The following is a 24,652-nucleotide window of genomic DNA, read 5'->3' on the forward strand; positions in this document are numbered from 1 at the left end:
ATGAGCTTGGCCTGAAAAGAAAAATGCTCCCCTTACTTCACTTTTCTCCTAATTGTGGAGAAGTATAGAAGTATTTACCATTGTAAGAGTTACAGATGCTACCCACTGCTTGAAAATTAAAATGATGCATTTTATTTATGAGATCTATTTGAGAGAATAGTAATCATTTTTAATCTAATATTGTATCAAAGAGTTCTGCCACAAGATGCACCTGCTGCCTCTTCATGAACCAGAATCTAGCTTCTCAGGTCAGATGTCAGTTGGTCCAGGCTGGAGCCTCTGCTAAATCTCTTCTTCCTCTCCCAGGCAGCTTCCTGTGCATAATGAGTGAGACTGAGTCCAAGTTGCATCTCAATCAGTTTGTCTGTCTTTTCACTGGATGCAGCCCAGCAGATCTGCCACTGAACAACAGGCAATAGAATAGGTTGAATTTTGCATTCCTCTCTTCTTCAAATGCATGTGCTATTTCCCTGCTCTGGCTGCAGCAAGAATACCCTGCCATGGATCCATCTCCTACCAGGCAATCTTCCTCTTCCTCCTCCTTCTCCTCCTCTTCTTTTTCCTCCTCTTCTTCTACATATTCTTACTCTTTTATTCTTATTCTCTTTTTCTCTAAAATATGTTTTTGAATCCTAGCTTGCCCAATATCTCTTATTTGGTTCCACTTGTTTTCTTTTCTGCTATAAATAAACAGAAACATTTCTGTTCGCTGTGATATACATTGATAGAACTTCAAACAATATCTTTGCCTTGCTAAATATTTGCTTCATTGTTTCACACCTGTCAGTCTAAAGAAAATGATGCTTGTATTGTTTATCATGAAAATATATTTTTACTGTCATTTAATGGTATATGAATGGAATATAAATATGCATTGTATATCAATCAACGAATTTCAATGATCAATCAAAAATAAATTTGTGATTAACCCATATTTTCCTTTCTGATTTTGTAGTCATTTTTTATAGAAATGTATAATATACTTGATCTAAGTTTGTATGTATTTTATATCAAATATCAGAATAAAGATGATATAAAGATTGACAGGTCATAGAAATTTCATCTCTTTCTCAGGGACTGTGTTCAGAACTCAACTTAAATTGATGAGAGTTGTATCTGGCTCTGAGGTCTTATACACGGCACCTTATTTCTTTAGTATTTTCATCTATTTTACCTCAGATTTTTGCCAGCCTTTGCTAGATGTAGACTAGGTGATCTAGTTTGCCATTCTGTTACCATGGTAAACAACATGAACAAAAGCTACAGGGTGAGGAAAGGGTTTGTTTGGCTTACACTTCCAGAATACGATCTGTCATTGGAGGAAGTCAGGTCAAGAGCTCAGGCAGGAACTAAAGCAGAAACTACAGGGGAACACTGTTTTCTGGCTTCGCTTCATTTGCCTTGTGCTCAGCTCAATTTCTTATACAACTTAAAACCACTTGACCAGGAGTGCCACTACTCAGAGTACACTGGACCCTCCCATATCAGTCAGTCAAGGCTCTTTTCCTTAGACTTGGCCAAAGGCCCTTCTGATCTGGGTAATCTCTCCTCCTAGGTGACAATAAAAATCTAACCAAGACGTGGGGACAGTGGTGCTTAAATGCAGATGCGTTCTTTCCTGGACTGCTTTCTAGTTGAATGGGAAATCACTAGAACAACTTCCTGGTAACTGCCCTTATAATTTATTAAAATGCTGGGAAGGAGAATAGTTGATGAACAGACAATATAATATGGCTGCTCAATGACAATATGATATGGATTTTCTCAGCAGTTCTAAGAAAGTGAGAAGGGACTTTAGGGGACACGTCTGTCTTCTAATTATAGATCCGGGTGTTAGTTTGTCCCTGCTGTGTGGCAAACTACATCATGATTAGGATCTTGAAACCGTGACCACTTACTAGTATAGTTTTGTAGGACAGAAGCCTAATGAGCATAACAAGAACCCAACATTGAGAACCCCTAGATATAAGTTAGGGAGTAAGATGACTACAGGTCTGACCTTAGGTCTGCATTAGAGCCTGCTCCCAGAAGCATCATGTGAGTAGCAGTTCTACAGGTCAAGGATGAAGATCAGTTTCTTTGTTCCTTTTCCTTGCTTGATGGTCTTTGCTCCTAGAATTTAACCTGTATCACTCTCCTTCTCCTCTGTCTTTTCTTTTTGCATCTCTCACCTTTCCTCCATCTCTTTCCTCTTTGTCTTGCTCTCCATCTCTTCTCTTCTTACTCTCTCGCAAATTTCCAAATTTCCTTATCTCCCTTTCAAAACATCTCTCCTCTGCTCTCCTCCACCCTTTATTTCCGTGAAACTTTCTCTCTCTCTCTCTCTCTCTCTCTCTCTCTCTCTCTCTCTCTCTCTCTCTCTCTCTCTCTCTCTCTTTCTGTTACAATTAATTTAAAACTATTTTTTTCCCTCAGGGATACAGATCTTTGAGATTTATGTTCTACTCTTCCATTTATAATAAGTTATCCAGTGTTCATATTGAGCCCATCCATACAACCCATGACAAGAGTCTCATCTTCCATCCACCAAGGATTAGCCTTAAACATGAAAAATCATTTTACAGAAGTTTATAGATGGGTTGAAGAATTTGAAGATGGAAATCTTAGCTTAAAATGATGAACTCACTTCCTATTGCACTAATAAGAGGTGTTTTCTTACTCTCTAAGATTTTGGTAGAGTGCACGTAAACTTTAATTGTGGTAGTATTCTAATTGTACTGAAATGTGATTTTTTTTTTTTTTTTTTTTTTTTTTTTTTTTTTTTTTTTTTGGTTTTTCGAGACAGGGTTTCTCTGTGTAGCTTTGCGCCTTTCCTGGAACTCACTTGGTAGCCCAGGCTGGCCTCGAACTCACAGAGATCCACCTGGCTCTGCCTCCCGAGTGCTGGGATTAAAGGCGTGAGCCACCACCGCCCGGCAAAATGTGATTTTGATTGTATGTTAATAAATAAAGTTGCCCGGGGGTCAGAGATATTAGAGCCATAGAAAGAGCATGGCGGTGGTGGCACACGCCTTTAATCCCATAGATCTCTGTGTGTTCAGGGATACAGCCAGCATTGGAGACATACGCCTTTAAGACCTAGAGGGCTGTACATGCAGACAGTGGCGAGGCAATCATGTGTTTGGGTTTACAACCAATGAGAAGGCAGAATGACTTTGAAACGACTGACACACAAAGAAATAGCTCTCTTTCGGGAAGCTGGGACACAGCAGGAGGAAGGGTGAGATTTTAGTTCTGAGCTCTGACCTCTTGGCTTTCTCTTTTACATTGTTTCTGTGTTTCTTATTTAATAAGACGGTTGGTTACATCAACATTTAATCTTTAACCATAATACTGATGTCAGTTATGGTGATGATTATCAGAGTAGTTTCTCATTCTATCTTCTGATATTAAGAGAGCTTTATATTGAGAGCTTTGAAAGAGAAACTCTCTAGAACTTTATAGAAAATCAAATTAACATAAAGTCCAAGTAGAAAGAATTTGAAGAGAAATATGTGTTTCTACACTTGGAAGATTAGCTATTAATTGAGAATGCTGAGTAAAGAGAAGCATGAAAGAAGGGAAAAGGAAACAAGAGGTACTCACAGATATTTACTAAGGAGTTCGCTAAGTATGTGAAAGACATTACCAATGAAAGTGATCAAATGCATGGGATTAGAAAGCAGAAAGATTGAAATTTAAATGGCAGCTTCTAAACCGATGTTAGGCCTATAAGAATCAATGTCTTTTAAACTAAGATTGTGTTTTCAATGAACAGTAGTGGAATTAACATCCAAGAGGAATTGAATCCATCTATAAATAATCAAAGCCTATAATATATGAACCATGGCCAACTATATTATGTGGCAGCTCCTTAATTGTGGGCTGGCTATCACGATGACAACTGGAAATGTGGGAAACTTGCATACTGCCATATCTAGTTGGCTCATGGCTCATATGTGGTTTTGGGGAGAATGGATATCAAGATTGTTTCATATATGTGTGGAAGTAAAGACAATCTAGTATTTTCTTTAATTTATATATGAAGACATAATAATCATTTAGGTAAATAAAAAGCTGTATTGTCAGTCAATAATCAAAATTATGATCAGAAAATACACTTAAGTTTTTTGATTGTTTGATCCTTAAATTAACTGTCACTAACCTTATGTTAGTTTCTAATAGAATAGGGTGATACAAAGTCAGTGATTATAGAGAAGAAAATGTGTAATATACCTGCTCTGAAGATATATATATTAATGTTTGATACTTCCCAATAAAAATATTAGCTTCCTTACAATGATTTTATTTCAAAGAGTAGTCAAGTTATTTCAAGATTTTTCAAAGTGAAAATATATTTATAAGTTATCAAAATAAGCAATACATTTTAATTATTGCTATTAGAAAGCCATGATATAAATGAAAGCTTGCATTAATATGAGTTATTTAATGAATTTATTATCTATATAAACATTGATTCCTTAAGTAAAAAATATATTGGTTAGAAATTTTCCAGAGTTTCTGTTGACATTTTTTAATTTTCATGAATTTGAATATAATCCCATCCTGAAAGAAGACCTTCCTATTTCTGTGAATAATGTTTCCTGTTTTGCAAATATAAATCACATTTTCGTCTCAAAAGAGGTGGTTAATTGATTTTTCAGTCCCAAGATGGGAGAAAGTATACTATAACCTAAAACCTTAACTATAGCATGATATTGCCTGGGGTTTAGTTCTTAATGAACTAAACAAAATTCTGTTGCTGTTAACCAGCCTGCACACATATATACATACACCCTGCCCAAACAAAAACTTCAGAAGATTTCTATCATTCTTGGGGCTTCCTTCCTGTCATATCCAATTCTGTATATGTACCAATCACCATTCTGACTTTTACCCTGGACCAATTTTCTGCCCTCAATCCTAACATAAGAATGATGAAATCAACTATCTCTCCTCTATAATCTGTCTGTCTGCCTATCTATCATCTATCTATGTAACTGAACAACATTGTATTTTTTTTTTGAGACAGGGTTTCTCTGTGTAGCTTTGTGCCTTTCCTGTAACTCACTTGGCAGCCCAGGCTGGCCTCGAACTCACAGAGATCCTCCTGGCTCTGCCTCCCGAGTGCTGGGATTAAAGGCGTGTGCCACCACCGCCCGGCTCAACATTGTATTTTATATTTCCTATACTATCATCTATTTTTAATATATGTATCTATCTGCTTATAAAATTCAATCTATATTTTCAGTCACACCACATTCTTTTACCATTTTGTAATATCCCTTTTTAAAAAATCAGACTGGTTGTTTATCAGTCTTTATCAATGCATAGCATTTGAGAGGTTAGTAACAAAGGACTTCATGTTAAGGATAATGTAAAGAAAGCTTTTCTTGAACCATCAGCTCCAAATTCTTAATGATGGTATGGAAAACACTGTACACTTTTGTGAAATAAGCACTGTATTCTGGGAAATGGCTACAATTATTTTCTTGTCAATACCTTAAAATGCTCTAGGTAGTTTATCATGGTGTTTGTGGAAAAGCAAACTTATTTGTTTGTCTAACACATATTTTTATATAAATACTAGTATAATTTTACTGGTAGATTTGTTTATTTTTCTTTAACAGTCTACTAAATTGTGTTCATATACAAGACACTAAAGTTTGGGGAATACAAATATAGCATAATTTTTCTGTTATTTTAAATTTTGAACTTTGGCTTGTATGTTAATCTGTTTAAAAGTGCTCTTGTCACTTGAAGAAAATTATATAGTTTTGAAAAAAGAAATCAAAGAAGACCTAATTATGTGGGGATGTTTGGAGGTTGTAAGGCTGTATTGTTACAATGTCAATTTGTACATGCTTGAATTATAGATTAATCACATTTCTAATAAAAATCTTACCAAGTGGATTTGTAGATTACAGACAATTTTTTGTTGCAACTCATTTTTATGCAATATGTGATTCTCTGTCTATGAACTGGTCCATAGGACTATGAATATACAAATTGCAATCATTGACAATCGTTTTTTAATATATAGAAAGAAAAGTCAATACTCATTATAAGTAACATGCATGACCTGTAAATTGGTGTAGTGTAATTTGAAAGTTGATTATCATTGATTATAAAAGTATAGTGCAAATCTATAAGTATTTTGATTTTTTTCACAATACACTAATATCCTAAGGGATATTTTTAAATGGACTCTTAAAAATAATGGTTTAAGTTGCAAAAAAAAAAAAAAAAGAAGAATGGGAAGATCATAAAGACTAATGGAATGAAGTGGAAGTAGTGATGGACATGGTAGGTTACAATCCAACTGTACCAAGAAGCAAATAGAACTCCACTGATTCCTCTTCAGTAAAACCGTGAAGCTTTCATACTGGTTATATATACTGAAGGTATTTGCTGCTTTTGCATAAGGTCTGGATTTACTTATACTTTTCCTGTAATTTTGTTTGGTGTGTGTGTGTGTGTGTGTGTGTGTGTGTGTGTGTGTGTGTGTAGTGACTTTTTTCTTTCTAACATGCTATTTGAGATTCTTTTTATGACCACATGATACAGGAGATCTATCTTTTTCAGATGAAGAGACAGAGTATATTTTTTCCTTTAGCATTACATTTTCTCCTCATATCAGAGCTTTATTTCTTCTCAGTTAGAGTGCAGTTCTGTAATTTTGGTACTGAAGTCATTTCCATGTTCTATTGTCTGATAGTCCTTTCTCTTGTCCACAAAAGTTCTGATTTTTCTCTCTCAGTTCCCTGTACCCTGCCGGGCTACACTAAAGTCAGACAATGATTCTTACTCTATAGGAGACACAATTCTGTAAAATCGGACAATAGAAGAATTGTTGACAATTACTGTATAGACATATTTGTCTGTTCCCAGTGAGCAGTTTCCAAATAGTAAAAGAGCAGGGTTATGTCCCCTGGTTCCACCCTGTGTAAGTATGCAAAAGCAGGCTTTCTTGGAGTTAGGTTAGGATAAAGCTCACGATTATCCTTCCTTATCAAAAACAGAATTGTATGGCCTCTGCTGAATTATCAGCTCTTGTGGTACAATCAAGGCTTCCCTCCGAAAAAAATCTAGGATTTTCACTTGTAAAAGAAAAAGACAATGTTTTTATGCATGGATATCTGTGAAATTGTTTTATTTATAGATGTCCCAAGTGATGAAGCCAGGTATTAATATTCTTGTCTAGTTAATCCTTAAATGGCATTGGCCTGAGAAAGGGAAATATGCTTGGTCAAGATGCATCATTTAGTTGGTATAGTATAAAAGATGTAAATGATGAAGACTGTGTCTAAAGAAAGACTTGTTTCTCTAGTAGTGAGTATTCCTTCCTAAAGGAATGGTGCCTGTGTCACCACAGCTCCTAGTTTCCTATATTGGATAAAAAGAGAAGAAAGACAGCTTTCAACTTGTGTGAGATTCACTCATTTAAGGACTAGGGTGACCAGCCACTGAATCAGATTTTAGATGGGCATGAGAAGACATTGATATCAGAATCTCACCCATCCATGATCAAAATCATCCCCATCCATGTTTGTCAATTATACAACTGAATCAGTTTCTCAACTCCTTCCAGTCCATTTCTAACTACCTGCAACAGAAATTTATATCTCTGCATTTATTCTTACCAAAGCTATAAAAATAAAATAACTCTTTATAGACAATTATTTGTAATTCAGAGAACTGTTGAGTAATTCTTCTCTAGAACCATTGTTTTAAAGAATGCTAGAAGAACTAAAATAATCCACTGACCCTTTACTTTGGTTTTCTGCTTTACTGTATTATTTAATTTTATATATTCCTCTTTTTATTTTATTTTACAATACCATTCAGTTCTACATAACAGCCACAGATTCCTTTGTTCTCCCCCTTCCTGTTCCCCTGGCCTTTCCCCCAGGCTACCCCCCCCCATTCCTACTTCCTCCAGGGCAAAGCCTTTAGGATACAACTATTCTCTAAAACTCTGTATTAGATAATTTTTAAATTGCAGGGGGTGTTGTAGCAATACACTTCTTTCTCATCTATTGCATCTGAGAAATCTGTAATAACTAAAGTGTAATCTCTCATTTTACCTATCTCTCTACTACAGAATAGGTTCTGTTTGCCCTTACAAAAGGCCCATATACTTCCAACTTTATTAGATCATTAATTCTAAGCCTGGGTGAAGTTATGGTGCCCTGATAAAAACTTCCATTCCCACAAATACCAGAAAAATAGAAATTGGATTCATGTATCTAATTCTGAATTTTGTGACCTCCAATATCTTAACTTCTTTTGTAGTTGATTATTTGCAGTTTGCATTTTATTAAAATATATGTTGAATTATAATTTGTAATTAAAATAACGACTACTAGAAATAGTGCTTTTATCTTAGTTTGACCACATGATAATTACAGGATATTTGTATAAATGCCTTTCAAGGATATAAAAATTCAATGTCTTTGCAATAGTAAAGGAAATTGATATAACTTCACAAAGAGATTGTTCACTTTGCAAAAATCACTTAACCTGATGTGTTCAAATTTATTCAGAAGCATCTTTTCATGGTGAATCAACTTCATTATAATTCTTTTGAATTTGATTTTGAGCGCAAAATTGCTAAACAGTCTTATCAATAAAAAAATCCCTGAGCCAGATATTGGGGTGAAAGCTGAGAGGTCAGAGGGATAAAAAAAGTGACAGCCACCAGCTATTACTTTATCAACTCCAGGAATCCTCTGACTGATATCCTCAGCCTCCAAGAGAGAGCTACTTCCTGTATACTCACACCTTATCTGCCTTTCTGTTCTCTGCCATCTTACTTCCTTTCTCTGCCCAGCTTCATCACTTCCTCCTTCTGCTCAGCTCTATCACTTCCTGTCTGTCTGTTCAGACCTCCAGATCTCTATGGATAACTAATGGGATTAGAGGTGTGTAACACTATGCTTGTCTCTGTTCCCAGTGTGGCCTTGAACTCACAGAGATCCAGATGGATCTCTGCCTCCCAAATGTTAGGATTAAAGGCGTGTGCTACCACTGCCTCACCTCTATGTTTTTTTCCTCTGATCACCAGATAAGCTTTATTGGGGTGCTTAATGACAACACAAACTATTTATATGAAAAATCAAACTGCACAGACACCTTCATGTGGAGTAATGCAGAAAGTAGCTGGTGACTTACTATTTGAAGAAAACAAATAATAAGGTGAAGGAGATTCTATTGAGGGAAATTGGAAGAGTCAGAATGGCGATCACCACTTTGAGCAGTGAACTATGCAAAAAGAGGGATTAAATAAATTTAAAAAATAAATGATGTGAATCTCAAGCAACACAAACTTTGTTTAAAACCAGTCTGACCTTTTTTTGAATAGGTGTATACTTAAACTATTTTTTCTCTAAAAGAAAATTAGCTGTACTAGATAAAGATGCAAGCGGTTTAATTATAAAATCTCCACATTCCTGACATCTTGATATCCTCATGTCTTCCCTTTAAAGCCAGCCATAAAGCATGAAGGCTGTGAAAAGAGATGGTGTAATTGTTTTGAGTTAAGCTGACCTTTTATCTGAGCCATGGACTGCTTTGAATAATCAATCAGGCCTCAATTCTGCCCCATTCCAAATCATCTATTGTTCTGCTGTTTTCCTGATTAATATAAAGCATTGAAAGCTTTATTCACTAAAAGGCAAAAATGATAAATTGTTAAAGTAGCATATGTTTTCAATGTGGGCTCATCTATTTATAAGAATAACTTCTTAATAATTATCCTGGAAGTTCCTTTGAGGCAGGCAACTTGTCCTAACTATGTTTTTCCTTTTTCCAAAATTTTAATTTTGAATAAATTATGCATGTTTAAAATAAAAAAAACCCTGTTCCTTCCTCTATCCAACTACCCAAGTGATTTCCTATTTTCTTATGCCCCCCCCCGACACACACCTCTTTTGATAACTTTTTAAATACATCTAGTGTTGCCTGGATGTGTATGTGGAAGAGGGGTTCCACAGGAAAATGGGAAACTTACCAGTGGCTACATCTTCAGAAAGAATGATTCCCCATCACAAGCTGTCAACTAATAATGGTTCCAGAGTTAAAGTTGGATTCCAGAGTTTATCTACCCAATTGTGGCAATAATTTGACTGATTTAATATGGCATAGATCTTGTGCAGATAGATATAGCTTTTGTGAGACCATGAACGTTATAGCTATGTTATGTACAAAAGATAGCACTTCATTGTAATACTGCCCACTTGCTTACAATCCATTATATTTCCCTAAAGCCTTCTTCTCTCCCTATGACAAATACCAGTAGCCTTATTTGATACAAATGTCAAACAGATTGAAAAAATGGGAAAATAATCCCATTCATAGTACATACATACACACATATAAACACACACAGACACAGAAACACACACACACACACACACACACGACAATAAATCTAAGCAAGAAAATAAAATACCTTTGTGATGAAAATTTTCAATTAAGCAAGGAATACAAGAAAATACTAGATGATAGAAACATATTCATTTTCATGGATACATATTGGAAATATGACCATATCAAAAGCAATTATGTATTTATTACAATCTTAATAAAAAAATACAGAGCTAATTTACACAGACATAGAAAAGAAATCACAAAAAGAGGCACAAAACAAACAACAACAACAACATAAAAAAAATAAAATCAAGAATATTTAAAGCATCCCTTAACAAAAGAATGAAAGACATATTATCATTTCTGATTCAAATTATATTTTGGAGCCATAGTAATAAAAACGGCACAGTGCTGAGGCAAAAACAGATAAGTTGAACAGAACTGAAAGCCCAATTCAACTCTCCACTTATACATTTACTTGATTTTATACAAAGATGCATACAATATATACTGGATAAAGGACAGCATTTTCAAGAAATAGTGCTGGGAAAACTGTATTTCAACATGCATAAAAGTTAAAACAGATCTGTATACCCCACTTTGCATAACACTCAACCACAAATGGATAGAAAAACCTCATCATAAAACTTAAAACCATGACACTTCTTCAGTTAAAAGAAGGTGACATGCTTCTAATTTTACACACAGATAAGACCTTTCCAAATAAGACCCCTATAGCACATACAATAAGACTAAAAATAAAAAATACGAACTCATGGAAATTAAACATTTTCTTACAAAAAAAGAAGTTAGCAAGTAAAAAAATAGGAAGCCCTTAGAATAGAAGAATAACTTTGACAGCTAATCATACCACAGGGAATTCATATCTAGTATACCCAAAGACCTCAATGCACTAAAAATTCAGAAAATAGTCAACTTGTTGAAAAATAGGCAATTGAATCTGAATAAAATAAAATTGTTTTTTAAATTTGATTTTATAAGTTAATTCAATTTTACATATCAGCCATGAATTCCCTTGTTCTCCCCCTCCTCCCCCCTACCCCCACATTCCCCCTAGGCCACCCCCATTCCCATCTCCTCCAGAGCAAAGACTCCCTTGAGGATTGGGTTCAACTTGGTAAATTCAGTCCAGGCAGGTCCAGTACCCTCCTCCCAGGCTGAGCCAAGAGTCCCTGTATAAGCCCCAGGTTCCAAACAGTCAGCTCATGCACTGAGGACAGGTCCCAGTCCCACTGCCTGGATGCCTCCCAAACAGATCAAGCTAATCAATTGTCTCACTTATCCAGAGGACCTGATCTATTTGGAGGCTCCTCAGCTATTGGTTCATAGTTCATGTGTTTCCATTCATTTGGCTAATTGTCCCTGTGCTGTTTCCAATCTTGGTCTCAACAGTTCTTGCTCATACAAACCCTCCTCTTTCTCGCCAATTGGACTCCTGGAGCTCCACTTGGGGCCTGGCCATGGATCTCTGCATCTGGTTCCCTCAGTCATTGGATGAGGTTTTTAGCATGACAATTAAGGGTGTTTGGCCATCCTATCACCAGAGTAGGTCAGTTCAGGCTGTCTCTCAACCATTGCCAGTAGTCTATTGTGGAGGTATCTCAGTGGATCTCTGTGGACCTCTCTAGCACTTTGCTTCTTTCTATTCTCATGTGGTCTTCATTTATCATGGTCTTTTATTCCTTGTTCTCCCTCTCTGTTCTTGATCCAGCTGGGATCTCCCACTTACCTAAGCTCTCTTTCCCTAGGCCCTTGCCCTTCATTACCCCTACTCACGTCCAGGTTGTTCATGTAGATCCCATCCATTTCTCTGTCATTGGGCAATCCCTGTGTCTTTCTTGGGGTCCTGTTTTCTAGGTAGCCTCCCTGGGGTTGTGAGTAGCAGTCTAGTTAGTCATCTTTGTTTTATATCTAGTATCCTCCTATGAGTGAGTACATAGCATGTTTGTCTTTCTGAGTCTGGGTTTCCTCACTCAGTATAATTTATTCTAGATCCATCCATTTGCCAGCAAACCTCATGATGTCATTGTTTTTCTCTGCTGAGTAGTATTCCATTGTGTATATGTACCACATTTTATTTATCCATTATTCAGTTGAAGGGCATCTAGGTTGTTTCCAGGTTCTTAAAAGAAGCAGATTAAAACTATTTTAAGATTCTACCTCATATCAATCAGAATGGCCATCATCAACACTACACATGACTATTTTAGATGGGGTAAAAGGGATTCTTATATGCAGTTACTAAAAGTAAACTAGGAAAGTGACTGGAAATTGGGGAGGGGAGATGTTTCTCAGGAATCTAGAAGCAGAACAATGACCCATCTGTACAACTTATGGGGATATTCTCTACAATCTTTAAATTCTATGGAAAGATATTTGCATTTACCAATTTATTGTCTTTTTCTTCACAATATCTAAGAAATGAAGTCAAATCAGATGTTCAACAACACATGTATGGGTAAGAAAACATAGAACATATATCCCATATACATAGTTGTATATCACTCAGCTATAAAGAAAAGTAAAATAATAATGTTTGTAGGAAAATGTAAAAAATTACTGCAATTAGTTACAGAGAGTAAGACAATCCAGTACCTGAAAGAAAAGGGCCACACATTCTTTCTCCTATGTGTCTTCTTGCTTCAATTATTTTTTTGTTTTGTGTTTAACATAGGCAAAAGCAGAGGCCATGAAACTAGACAGTAGACAAGAGCTACATGTTAGGGATGATAATACTAGAATATAGGCTAAACAAAAGTAGTGATGAGGTGAAATATTGGAGGTATAAAGTGTTAATCAGGGAAGGGCAGAGGAGATGGGGAAATCAGAAGGGAAGGGCATATGAAAACCCATATGTACTTATTATTTCACACTCCAACTTTACAAAATAGTAAAAAGATAAGAGAACAGATATGAATTGAAAGCCAGGGGGAAAAACACTAAGTTAAAAGATTATGTTGTAAAGTGTACAGGGATGGGGGAGAAGAGGAGGTAGTGTGCTTACATTTTAAGGGCACAACTTAGTTTCCCTTGGGTTGCAAATCTTGTGTTGTCCCAGTGAACACTAACTTATTTTGAAATAAGGAAAATGGTCATCCAGTCAAGAATTTTTTTTTTTTTTTGGTTTTTTGAAACAGGGTTTCTCTGTGTAGTTTTGGTGTCTGTCCTTGATCTCACTCTGTAGACCAGGCTGGCCTCAAATTCACAGAGATCCACCTGGCTCTGCCTCCTGAGTGCTGGGATTAAAGGCATGAGCCACCACCACCTAGCCATAGTCAAGAATATAACACTAAAATATATTGCATTACAATAAGTTCTATTTCAGTGACTAGCAGTAAATGTACAAGAATGGAAAAGCTAGTAATATAGAAACATGGGGGAAAGATTCAGTTCAATGATAAAGGGAAGTGATGGCCTATTTGTCCTGTGATAACAAAATGTCTTGGTCTAAATGTTTTATAAGCACGGAAGTTTATTTCTAACTATACAAGAGACTAAGAAGGCCAAGTTCAAGTTGTTAGATTGGTGAGTATTGAGACACCCTTCTGTGAAGATTGTCTTTTACTGCTGCACATTCAGGCTCTAAGGCTTGTAAGGGTCCTCTGTGATGCTTCTCTCTCATGATGTTATCACTTAAAGGTCTGCCTTTCTCTTCGGATCTCTTATGCATTAGGTTTCAACAAGTGAACTTTAGAGGACATAGATATTTAGACCAAATCATACAGATAGTGAACTGCTTCATCTGAAGACTAGGGGTTGCAGCGAACACCAGGAGCAAAAGAAAGCAAAACATTCTTTCCACTAGAAAATCAGTAAAACCAGGTATCTGGAGCTTGTTTTTTTTTTTTTTTTTTTTTTTTTTGTTGTGTTATGAAGCAAGTTTTGGTCCTTGGGAAGGGCTGTCCAGGAAAACAAACATATTCACAGATACTTCTGATATTTAGTAGTTTCCAACAAATCTTCATTGCTGTGAGGTGTTCTGTATGTTAAAAGTGTTGCTCTAATTGGTTAATAAATAAAACATTGATTGGCCAGTAGCCAGGCAGGAAATATAGGTGGATCAATCAGAGAGGAGAATTCTGGGAAGTGGAAGGCTGAGGCAGGGAGACACTGGTAGCCGCCACTGTGCCATGAGTACCAACATGTAAGATACCAGTAAGCCACGAGCCATGTGGGAAGGTATAGATTTATAGAAATGGGTTAATTTCAGATGTAAGAACTAGATAACAAGAAGCCTGAGTCATTAGGCCAAACAGTTTAAATAATATAAGTGTCTGTGTGTTTATTTGGATCTGAGTGGTTGCTGGCCCAGGTGGGACTGGAGATAACTCCAGTTACACTTCATTACTCCATTATCATATTTGACCTTTAAAAGACTTACCAACATTTTTCACATGAGAGAATTCTGCTGTCATCTCCCATTTACATTCTCAGGAGGATAGTGTTGGTCAATGAAGAGACCCATCTCCACGAAGACCACACATTTAGTTCTGAAGCTGAATGATATGCGTCATCCAAGTGTAAAGACGATCCTGTGTTCAAAAGTGAAATCTGCTACTTCTCAGTAACAACCCCCAATAAAAGTCCCCATAAATTTGACTGGATTGTTTGCAATCTCTAGGTGTTTTTTTCCTCCCTCTTTTAGTTCTTATGAGGAAAAAAAAACTGAAAGAACATGAATCTGCCTGTGAAAAAAATCTCAATAATTAAAATGTCACTTAGAAATTTTATGAACTGCTGGCACAAAGCTCAGTATTTTATGTGGAAAGGAGGATTTCACTCTCCGGTGTTCACAGTTAGAGCTTTCCAGTGGGATTTCCCAGCTGTGTTTACGCTGAACCAAACTACCCTGTGAGGAGCTACATTCCACCCTGCATTTAGAAAGTCCCAGGTAGTAGGATGTGAGGTGCTTTAGTAGCTGTCAGGTGTCTAAATGCTCCATTTTCATCAGTTTGTCAATGCATCTGAGTGATTGGCATAGTCTGCATATATTTTTATAACTTAAACAAGCAGAACAGAGGTATTATTGGTGGAAATGGCTTTGTAGTCTTTTAAATTTTAATCTTTAACTAACTATTTTTTAACTGAAATTTTCCTCTGGTACCTTCACTGTTTCCTATTTATTATATATTAATCGTGTAGCTGTTCTTTACCAGGATCTTCAGTGCTTGAAACTCCCAATGTTACATTTTCTGCAGAGAATGGGCTTATTCAAGGTCACACCTTTCTCTAGACCAAGCTACCTCTACCACCAACTGTAGTTTTATTGAGTGGTAATTTGACAGTATGTATTTTGTCCTTGAGCTCTCTAAGGTAGATGATGGTCTGAGAACCCCAAGCATTCAGGACAATTTCATGGTGACTCAATGAGGTAGAGCAGATTGAAAAGAATTCTTATGGACTTGCCCTCACAATCGCAAATAAGACCATACCATTTGACGTGTTCAAGACAGAATATGAATACTTAGTAACCAGAAGGCAAAAAGGCTGACTGTGGAATAATGAGAGGCTAGGGTAGAATACAAGTCAAGGGGTTTGCCATGAAGTTTCAGAGATGGTTAAAGGAACACAATGTCACAAGAGTAATATCAAAGTCTACCAATTCAACAAACCAGAAAGACCTGTGTTTCTACCAGTCTTGCTGTTTGTTATCTATAAAGCATTCATGAATACACTTAACATCTCAATGTTCTTTTGCTTATCTGTAATTCAGGGATTAAAATTCATATTTTCCTATATTACTTGCATATTTAAATTTTATAAAGCAAAGATATGACACAATTATCAGTATAAAATTCAGAATTTTGATGAATGTTAAATGAATTGACCATTGTTCAGAACAGTTCACACAAAAGGATTAGGACAAGTTGGAAACTAGAGTAGATAGTAACATTTGCTTATACCAAAATAATAAGCAGATTTGTTTGTATTTCTAAACTGTTCCTAATATAATAAATTGGAAATAGAATAAGACACATCTGAAAAATATATGTTAATGAGCTAAGAGATAAGTTTAATTTTATTTTCTACTACTCATTATTGAAGCAAATACTCATTATCTTTAAGCAAACATATAATGGATATTGTATCTTTAAGGAAACAACAAAGAATATAGCTAAAGTTCTTTTTCCAAACGTGGTAATCATGGAAGATGATTTCAATATGATACCTAATCTTACAGCCCAAAGTCATTTTTTTTAAATTATGCATCATGAGATTTTCCTGGTAAAATACAGCAATTACTGAAATCTGAATTAAATGCATGGCACAAGAGAGAAGATAGAAACAGCTTGTTAACATGTGACGGCCACCTGCCAAATCATAAGTGAACAGTGAATGTAAGTGAAGGCATATGACATGAAATCTGTTCCTGGATTGGAGGATGATTACATTTGGCAGCCCTGCACACTTTACATGGATTTCAAGGAGGAAACTGAAGCTAAGGCTACTATGGGAGAGTGCATGCTCCCGCTCCATGCTATAAAATTATGAAGCTTCCTCCTCTAAGCTGTAAACTCATTAATTCTGCACACTTTAAAGGGAATTTTACCTCTAGTTGTTAGCTTTTATGACTTTAAATAAATTAATAACATCATTAATTGGTTATTTTTCTCATTTCTCAATTCTAGGTGCTAATTTATTTCCTCGCATTCCTCCATGCCTCATGCAAACACAACTTTGGTGTAGTTACTTATCTAAATTATTTAAATGCAATAGGTCAGGCAAAAACACAAAGCTAGTGTAAAGTGTTTAAACTTAATTTCACTTCTTCTACATAATGTAAAACTTTGGGTGAGCCATTGTCTTCTATGAGTATAAAGCCATTTGTAAACCCAAATAAATAACATCAGTCTGTTGGGGATAATCAGTGCATTTCATTCAGGGAGTGTGTATCCAAACACACTCATATGTCTCTCTCCCTCTCCCTCTCCCTGTCCCTTCATATCTTATCCCGTATCCCATTGGTATACACCTGGGGCATGGGAGCATAGATGTGTTTCACTATGAATGTGAAAGCTAAGTGTCCATGTCTATTGGTCCTCATCGTATTTTTGAAAAAATTTTTCCCATTAACCTTGATCTCACTGTTTCAAGTACTCTGCCTGGTCAGTGAACCCCTAGAGCAGTGGTTCATAACCTTCCTTATGCTGTGAGCCTTAATATACATCCTCATGTTGTAGTGACTCCAAACCATGAAATTATTTCCTTGCAACGTTGTAACTCTAATTTTCCTACTGTTATGAATTGTAAATGTTTGATATGAAGGATATCTGATATACAACTATAGAAGTAACCAACCATCTTATTAAATAAGAAACACAGAGCCAACACAGAGATAAAAGCCAAGGGGTCAGAGCAATAGCTAAGAGCTAAAAACCTTACCCTTCACTATGGTGGTGGTCCTACCTCTCCGAAAGAGACCTACTTCCTGTGTGTCTATCTTTAGAAAGACTTTCTGTTCTGCCTTCTCATTGGTTGTAAACCCAACCACATGACCACCTCGTCACTGCCTGTCTGTACAGACCTCAAGGTCTTCTATGGTTGGTATTGAGATTAAAGGTGTGTGTCTGCAATGCTGGCTGTATCCTTGAACACACAGAGATCTACCTAGCTCTGCCTACCAAGTGCTGGGATTAAAGGTGTGCACCACCACTGCCCAGCTTTTCACTATGGCTTGCTAATAGCTCTGACCCCTGGGCAACTTTATTTATTAACATACAAATAAAATCACATTTCAGTACAAATAAAATATCACCATATACAATCACTGTGAAAGGGTCTGTCAACCCCCAAAGGAGTTCTAATCCATAGTTGGTGAACCACTGCCTCAGATGATCTGCCCTTAAGTTCTGAGACTACAGGTGTTAGCCTCTTTGTCTTCCTTTTAATAGATACTGGGAATTGGAACCCAGGTTATCAGGCATACACAATAAGCACTTTAACACTGAACTACATTCCCAATTTTCTAGTTTATTTTTGTGTATTCATCTTAATTTATTTTCATAAAATTATATATCCATGATGTTCAATCATTTAGAGATTCTGTAATACTGTATTTTTTATCATCTTAAAGAACCGATAACTGACTGAACATTTAAAATAAATGCAAGCATATTATCTAAATAACCTTGACATATTGCTAACCTACCTCACACTCTGGCTTTCAGAATGAAAGAGCAGCTTTGTATTCTTTCTCATTGATATTTTTTACTCGCTCACACATGACAAACTAAACAAAAAAAAAAAAAAACAAGAAAAAAATAAAAGGCAACACATTCGAATGTAAGAATGATCACTGAAGTTTAATTTTCTTTTTTTTTAATGGGGCTACGAGATTTTTTTCATTCATTTTATATACCAATCACATATCCCTGACTAGGCCCTCTGCATAAATGAGACAGTTGTGTAGCTTGATCTGCTAAAGGGGCCCCCTGGCAGTGGGATCAGGATCCATCCCTGATGCATAAGCTGGCTTTTTGGAGCCCAGTGTCTATGGTAGGACACCTCAGACAGCCTTGAGTCAAGTGGTGGGGGGGGCTTGGACCTGCCTCAACTGAATGTACCAGGCTCTGGTTTAATTTTCAAATGCACAAAGCTTCAGTTCATGGGGAAAAAAATCAAATCTCAGTATGCTGCCACCATCATAACCACATTCTAGAACATTCTCTTCTCTAAACATTCCTCACATCCTGGTTAATCCACTTAACTACCAAAATAACCATTATTCTTTGTCATCTTCTTAAGGTTTATTTTATCTGCTTGAGTATCTCTCTCAAATGCATTTTTATGCTGTATAATTTCTTCTTTCATTCTTGTCTGACTTAATATCTTTAAAAGATTAAATTTGATATATTGCTCAGTACCATGGTTTTGATTACTGAAAGCTGTTATATTTAAAAAAACATTTTAATCATTCTCTTTTTGGTATATTTTCATTATAATAGTTATATAATCATATTTGGATATATATATGAGTTCATAAATTATCTGTACTCTTGAGAAAAACAGTCCCTAGAGTGATTACATATTCCATACTCTCAGCAACAATGCCTGGTGTTCCTTTTCACTTCACATTATCTCAGGTTAGTCATCTTAAAAAACAAACAAAAAAAAAACAAAAAAATTCAAGATAACTTACAGCCATGTTGTTTCAACTTCTCTGATGATCAATGAAGCTGAACACATTATAGTTACATGTTCCTAACAGAATATGTGTCCTTTGTTGTTGCTTCTCTGTCTTTCTCTTGCTCTCTCTTGTCTTCCTGGCTCATGTCCTCAGTCCTCCCTATAACTCCTAAAGACATTCCTTCCATTTTCATATAACAGGCTCACTATTGTGTTCCTTATACCATCTTTCCCCCATTTTTTAAATCTCATTTCTAGTTTTTGGACCTCAACTCAAACATATACAGTAATCATATGTTAAGATACACATATGAGAGAGAAAGAGAATAAGAAATATTTGTTTTTCCTTGCCTGGTTATTTCACTTAGCATAATATTTTCCAAACAAATCCCCTTTCCTCTTAATTTCATCATTTCAGTATTATTTGTGGCAATGTGTCATTACTAGTGAGTTCATTCAACCATCTGAGCACTGATGTTATTTTTTGTTCTTTAAGTTTTGTATTCTGTATTTTCTTCAAGTCTCTTAAAAGCAGTCATGCCAATGTTTTACATACATGGTTCAGTTTTTTTAAAGTATTGAGTTAATGAGTTAAATTGTGTTCCCTCAACATTCATGTAATGAAGCTTAGTTTCCAGTGTTCAAATTTGACTGTGTTTGGAGATGAGACATTTAAAGAGGTAATAAAAGTACTTCTAGGTCAAGAGCGTAGTCCACATCATTCTGGAGTCCTTTTCAGAAAAGGAGGCTAAAAGTAGACATATAGAGTGGGAAAATATGAACACAGGAAGGAGGTGATAGCATGTAAGTTAAAGAGAAGATCCTAAAGGATATGACTCAGGCAAGCACGTGGATCCTGAACTGTCAACTAATGATAGATACCTAGAAAAACTAGGTATCTATCATTACTTGTCCAGTATCTGTTCCTTGATATGGCTCATCTAGCAAGAAATTAAAATGAATACCTTTTTGCCTTTTCCTTCTCTCTCTAATACTTGAAGATGTTATCTAATGTCTTTGCTTCCTAATTGAAAGGTCATTTTTCAATATTTAAATTTATAAGAATTTACTTTTTTTTATTAAAAATAGTTTAATATTTGGTTGTGAGCCTAGCCTTTAACGTCTGAGCCATCCCATAGACTACTGGCAATGGTCGAGAGAAAGCCCGAACTGACCTACTCTGATGATAGGAGGGCCAAACACCCTAACTGTCGTGCTAGAAATCTCATCCAATGACTGAAGGAAGTGAATGCGAAGACCCATGGCCAGGCCCCAAGTGGAGCTCCAGGAGTCCAATTGGCGAGAAAGAGGAGGGTTTGTTGTGGTGATAATCTAATTGTACTGAATTATTATTTTGATTGTATGTTAATAAATAAAGTTGTCTGGGAGTCAGAGCTATTAGAGCCATAGCAAGAGTGTGGCGGTGGTGGCACACGCCTTTAATCCCATAGATATCTGTGTGTTCAGGGTCAGAGCTATTAGAGCCATAGCAAGAGTGTGGCGGTGGTGGCACACGCCTTTAATCCCATAAGATCTCTGTGTGTTCAGGGATACAGCCAGCATTGGAGACATATGCCTTTAAGACCTAGGGGGCTGTACATTCAGACAGTGACGAGGCAGTCATGTGTTTGGGTTTACAACCAATGAGAAGGCAGAACAACATACTTTAAAAAAACGAACCGACAGGAAGTAGGTCTCTTTTCGCGAAGCTGGGACAGCAGGAGGAAGGGTGAGATTTTAGCTCTGAGCTCTGACTTCTCGGCTTTCTCTTTTACATTGTTTCTGTGTTTCTTATTTAATAAGACGGTTGGTTACATCTACAGTTTGTATGAGCAAGAATTGTTGAGACCAAGATTGGAAAAAGTACAGGGACAAATAGCCAAACTAGTGGAAACACATGAACTATGAACCAATAGCTGAGGAGCCCCCAACTGGATCAGGCCCTCTGGATAAGTGAGACAGTTGATTAGCCTGAACTCTTTGGGAGGCATCCAGGCAGTGGGACCTGGACCTGTCCTTAGCACATGAGCTGGCTGTTTGGAACCTGAGGCTTATGCAGGGACACGGCTCAGCCTGGAAGGAGGGTACTGGACCTGCCTGGACTGAATCTCCCAGGTTGAGCTGAATCCCAAGAGGAGTCTTTGCCCTGGAGGAGATGGGAATGGGGGGTGGACTGTGGGGAAGGGGGGAGGGTTGGGAGGGGAGAGGACAGGGGAATCCGTGGCTGATATGTAAAATTAAATTATAAAATAAAAAATAAAAAATAGTTAATTTTGTTTTCAATTGCTTTTTTCTTTCCATTCCTCCATGACACCGCCTCATGTGTGTGTGTGTGTGTGTGTGTGTGTGTGTGTTGAGATGTCCAAGGAAACCAGAAGAGAGCATCTAATCTGCTAGTGGCAGAATTACAGGTGGCTGATACCAGCTTCATATTAGTGTTGCTAATCAAACTCATGTAATGTTTAAGAGCAGTATGCATTATTTCAATTATGCTCTTTTTTAATAGTAAAATAAAATAAGAACAAACAAATTATAAATAATCAAAATTAACAGAAGAAAGTGGGCTTAGAAAAGGTAAAAAAAAAAAACAGACCCTTTATTTGCACAACTAGGAATCACATAAAACACTAAACTAAAAGCTGCAATATATATACAAAGATACAAAGTACCTTTAGGGTAAAAACAGTGAAGAAAATATGTGAATATATTGAAAATAAAAAAATAATAAGGCATTTTTTTCTTTTAAAAGAGATATTCTCTCTCAACCTTTTAGTTAGTTTGGATAAGGGCTTGTCTATCTTGCTGATTTTCTCAAAGAACCAACTCTTTGGTTCATTGATTCCTTGTGTTTTTCTCTTTGTTTTTGTTTTATTGATTTCAGCCCTTAGTTTTATTATTTCCTGTCATCTACTCTGCTTAGGTGTGTTTACTTCTTTTTGTTCTAGAGATTTCAGGTGTGCTAATAAGTCAGTTTTGTGTGATTTCTCCAATTATTTTATGCAAACATTTAGTGCTATGAACTTTCCTCTTCGTACTGCCTGTGTCATGTTCCATAAGTTTGAGTATGTTGTGCATTCATTGTTATTGAATTCTAGAAAGTTGTTAGTTTCTGTTTTTATTTCTTCCTTGAGTCATTAGTGATTCAGTTGAGTTGTTCAGTTTCCATGAATTTGTAGGTTTTCTGTAGTTTGTGCTGTTGTTGAACTCCAACTTTAACTCACGATAATCCAATAAGATACAGTGAGTCATTCCATTATTTTTGTTATCTGTTGATTTTTGCTTTGTAACCCAGCATGTGGTCAATTTTAGAGAATTTTCTATGAGGCCCTCAAAAAAAGGCATATTCTTCTGTAGATGCTTCTTAGGTCCATTTGAGTCATAACCCCTGTTAGTTCCCTTGAGAACTTGGTGGATTTTTCCTCTGATGAATATCAAATGTCCTTCTCCATCCCTTTTGAATAATCTTAGTTTGAAGTTCATTTTGTTAGATATTAAGATAGCTACATCATCTTGCTTCTCAGGTCCATTTAATTGGAGAACCCTCTGCTCTGAGGTAATATCTGTCTTTGTAGTTGAGGTATGTTTCTTGTGTGCTTCAGAAGGATGGATTTTATTTCATAACCATTCTGTTAGCCTGTGTCTTTTTATTGGTGAATTGATTCCATTGATATTAAGAGATGTTAATGACCGGTGATTGTTAGTTACTGTTAATGTTTATTGGTGTTAGTATTGGTAGTAAAGCCCTGACATGACATTATGAAACAAGGAACAGAAAAACTCAACAGCAACTTGTTAGGTATCTGTTAATAAAAATGAAGTCAACCTTAAAGAGTAGTTTATTTTCCCAGTGAGACTATCTTGCAAGAAATTAAATTTTCATTTGCAAGTAGGTAGCAATTGGAGTTTGATTCCAGGTCAAAGATGAGGTATATGTCCACCTCTCCTTTCATTTCTAGGACACTCTCTGGTGTAGATGCTGTGCATGTTGACTCTGTGAGTTCGTATGTATTTTAATTTTGTTGATACAGAGAACTATGTTTGTGGGATATGCTCCATCCCCTCAGGTTCTTATACTTTTTTTTGTCTCCTCTTCCACAGGAAGACCTGAGAAGAATAATTTCGTGGAGACAACTTGATAGTGTTTGATGTTCCAACGTCTCTCATTCTCTGCATAATGTCTGGCTGTGGGTCTCTGTATTTGTTCTTAAGTACTAAAGGAGGAAGTTTATTGATGACTAAGCAAAGCATTGATCTGAGTATATAGGAATATCTTTATATTGCTTAAGTATACTTTTTTGTTTGTTGATTTGGAACGGTAGTATTTAGTTTTACCCTAGGTCTCTGGACTATCTAGTGTCAATTTCTTGGTCACTCAACCAGTGCTGGGTGTGGACTCCATCTTGTGGAGTGGGCCCTAATTGGTTACTTCCACAAGCTTCATGCCACTGTTGCACTAGTATATACTACAGGCAGGACACTATTGTTAATCAAAGGGTTTATGGGTAGCCTTAGCTTATTGTTTATATTTCTCTTTTAGTAAAATAGATAAAGTACCAGAGATATAAGAATGTAAAGGTGAAGGCTCTAGGTAGGTACCAGTTCTATTTCTCCATGCTCAATGCGTTGTGTAGGGGCTGTCTTCAGCAATGGGGTCTTGCTGTCAATTTATAAAAAGCAAACTAAGAGTTTTTGCAACAGCCTGAGTTGTTTGGGGTTTTCCATGAAACTCCTTTGGTCAACATGTCAAAACTTGCTACAGCTCCATTCTGGTACTGGAAGCTTCTTTAGGTTTTAAAAAATGGCCAGATGGGGTCCCATCTTCCCCTTTATCTAGCCATTTCTTTTATATAGCCCTCATATGTGTGTGTAGCTAGAGTTTTCCTGCCTTGCCCACAGTCAGGACAAATCTTTGTTACCTGCCAGTCCCACAGCCGCTCAGACCCAACCAAGTAAACACAGAGACTTATATTGCTTACAAACTGTATGGCCGTGGCAGGCTTCTTGCTAACTGTTCTTATAGCTTAAATTAATCCATTTCCATAAATCTATGCCTTGCCACGTGGCTGGTGGCTTACCGGCATCTTCACATGCTGCTGGTCATGGCGGCGGCTGCAGTGTCTCTCTGTGTCAGCCTTCCACTTCCCAGAATTCTCCT

This window comes from Peromyscus maniculatus, chromosome 14, assembly GCF_049852395.1.
Source record: "Peromyscus maniculatus bairdii isolate BWxNUB_F1_BW_parent chromosome 14, HU_Pman_BW_mat_3.1, whole genome shotgun sequence".
Classification (NCBI taxonomy): domain Eukaryota; kingdom Metazoa; phylum Chordata; class Mammalia; order Rodentia; family Cricetidae; genus Peromyscus; species Peromyscus maniculatus.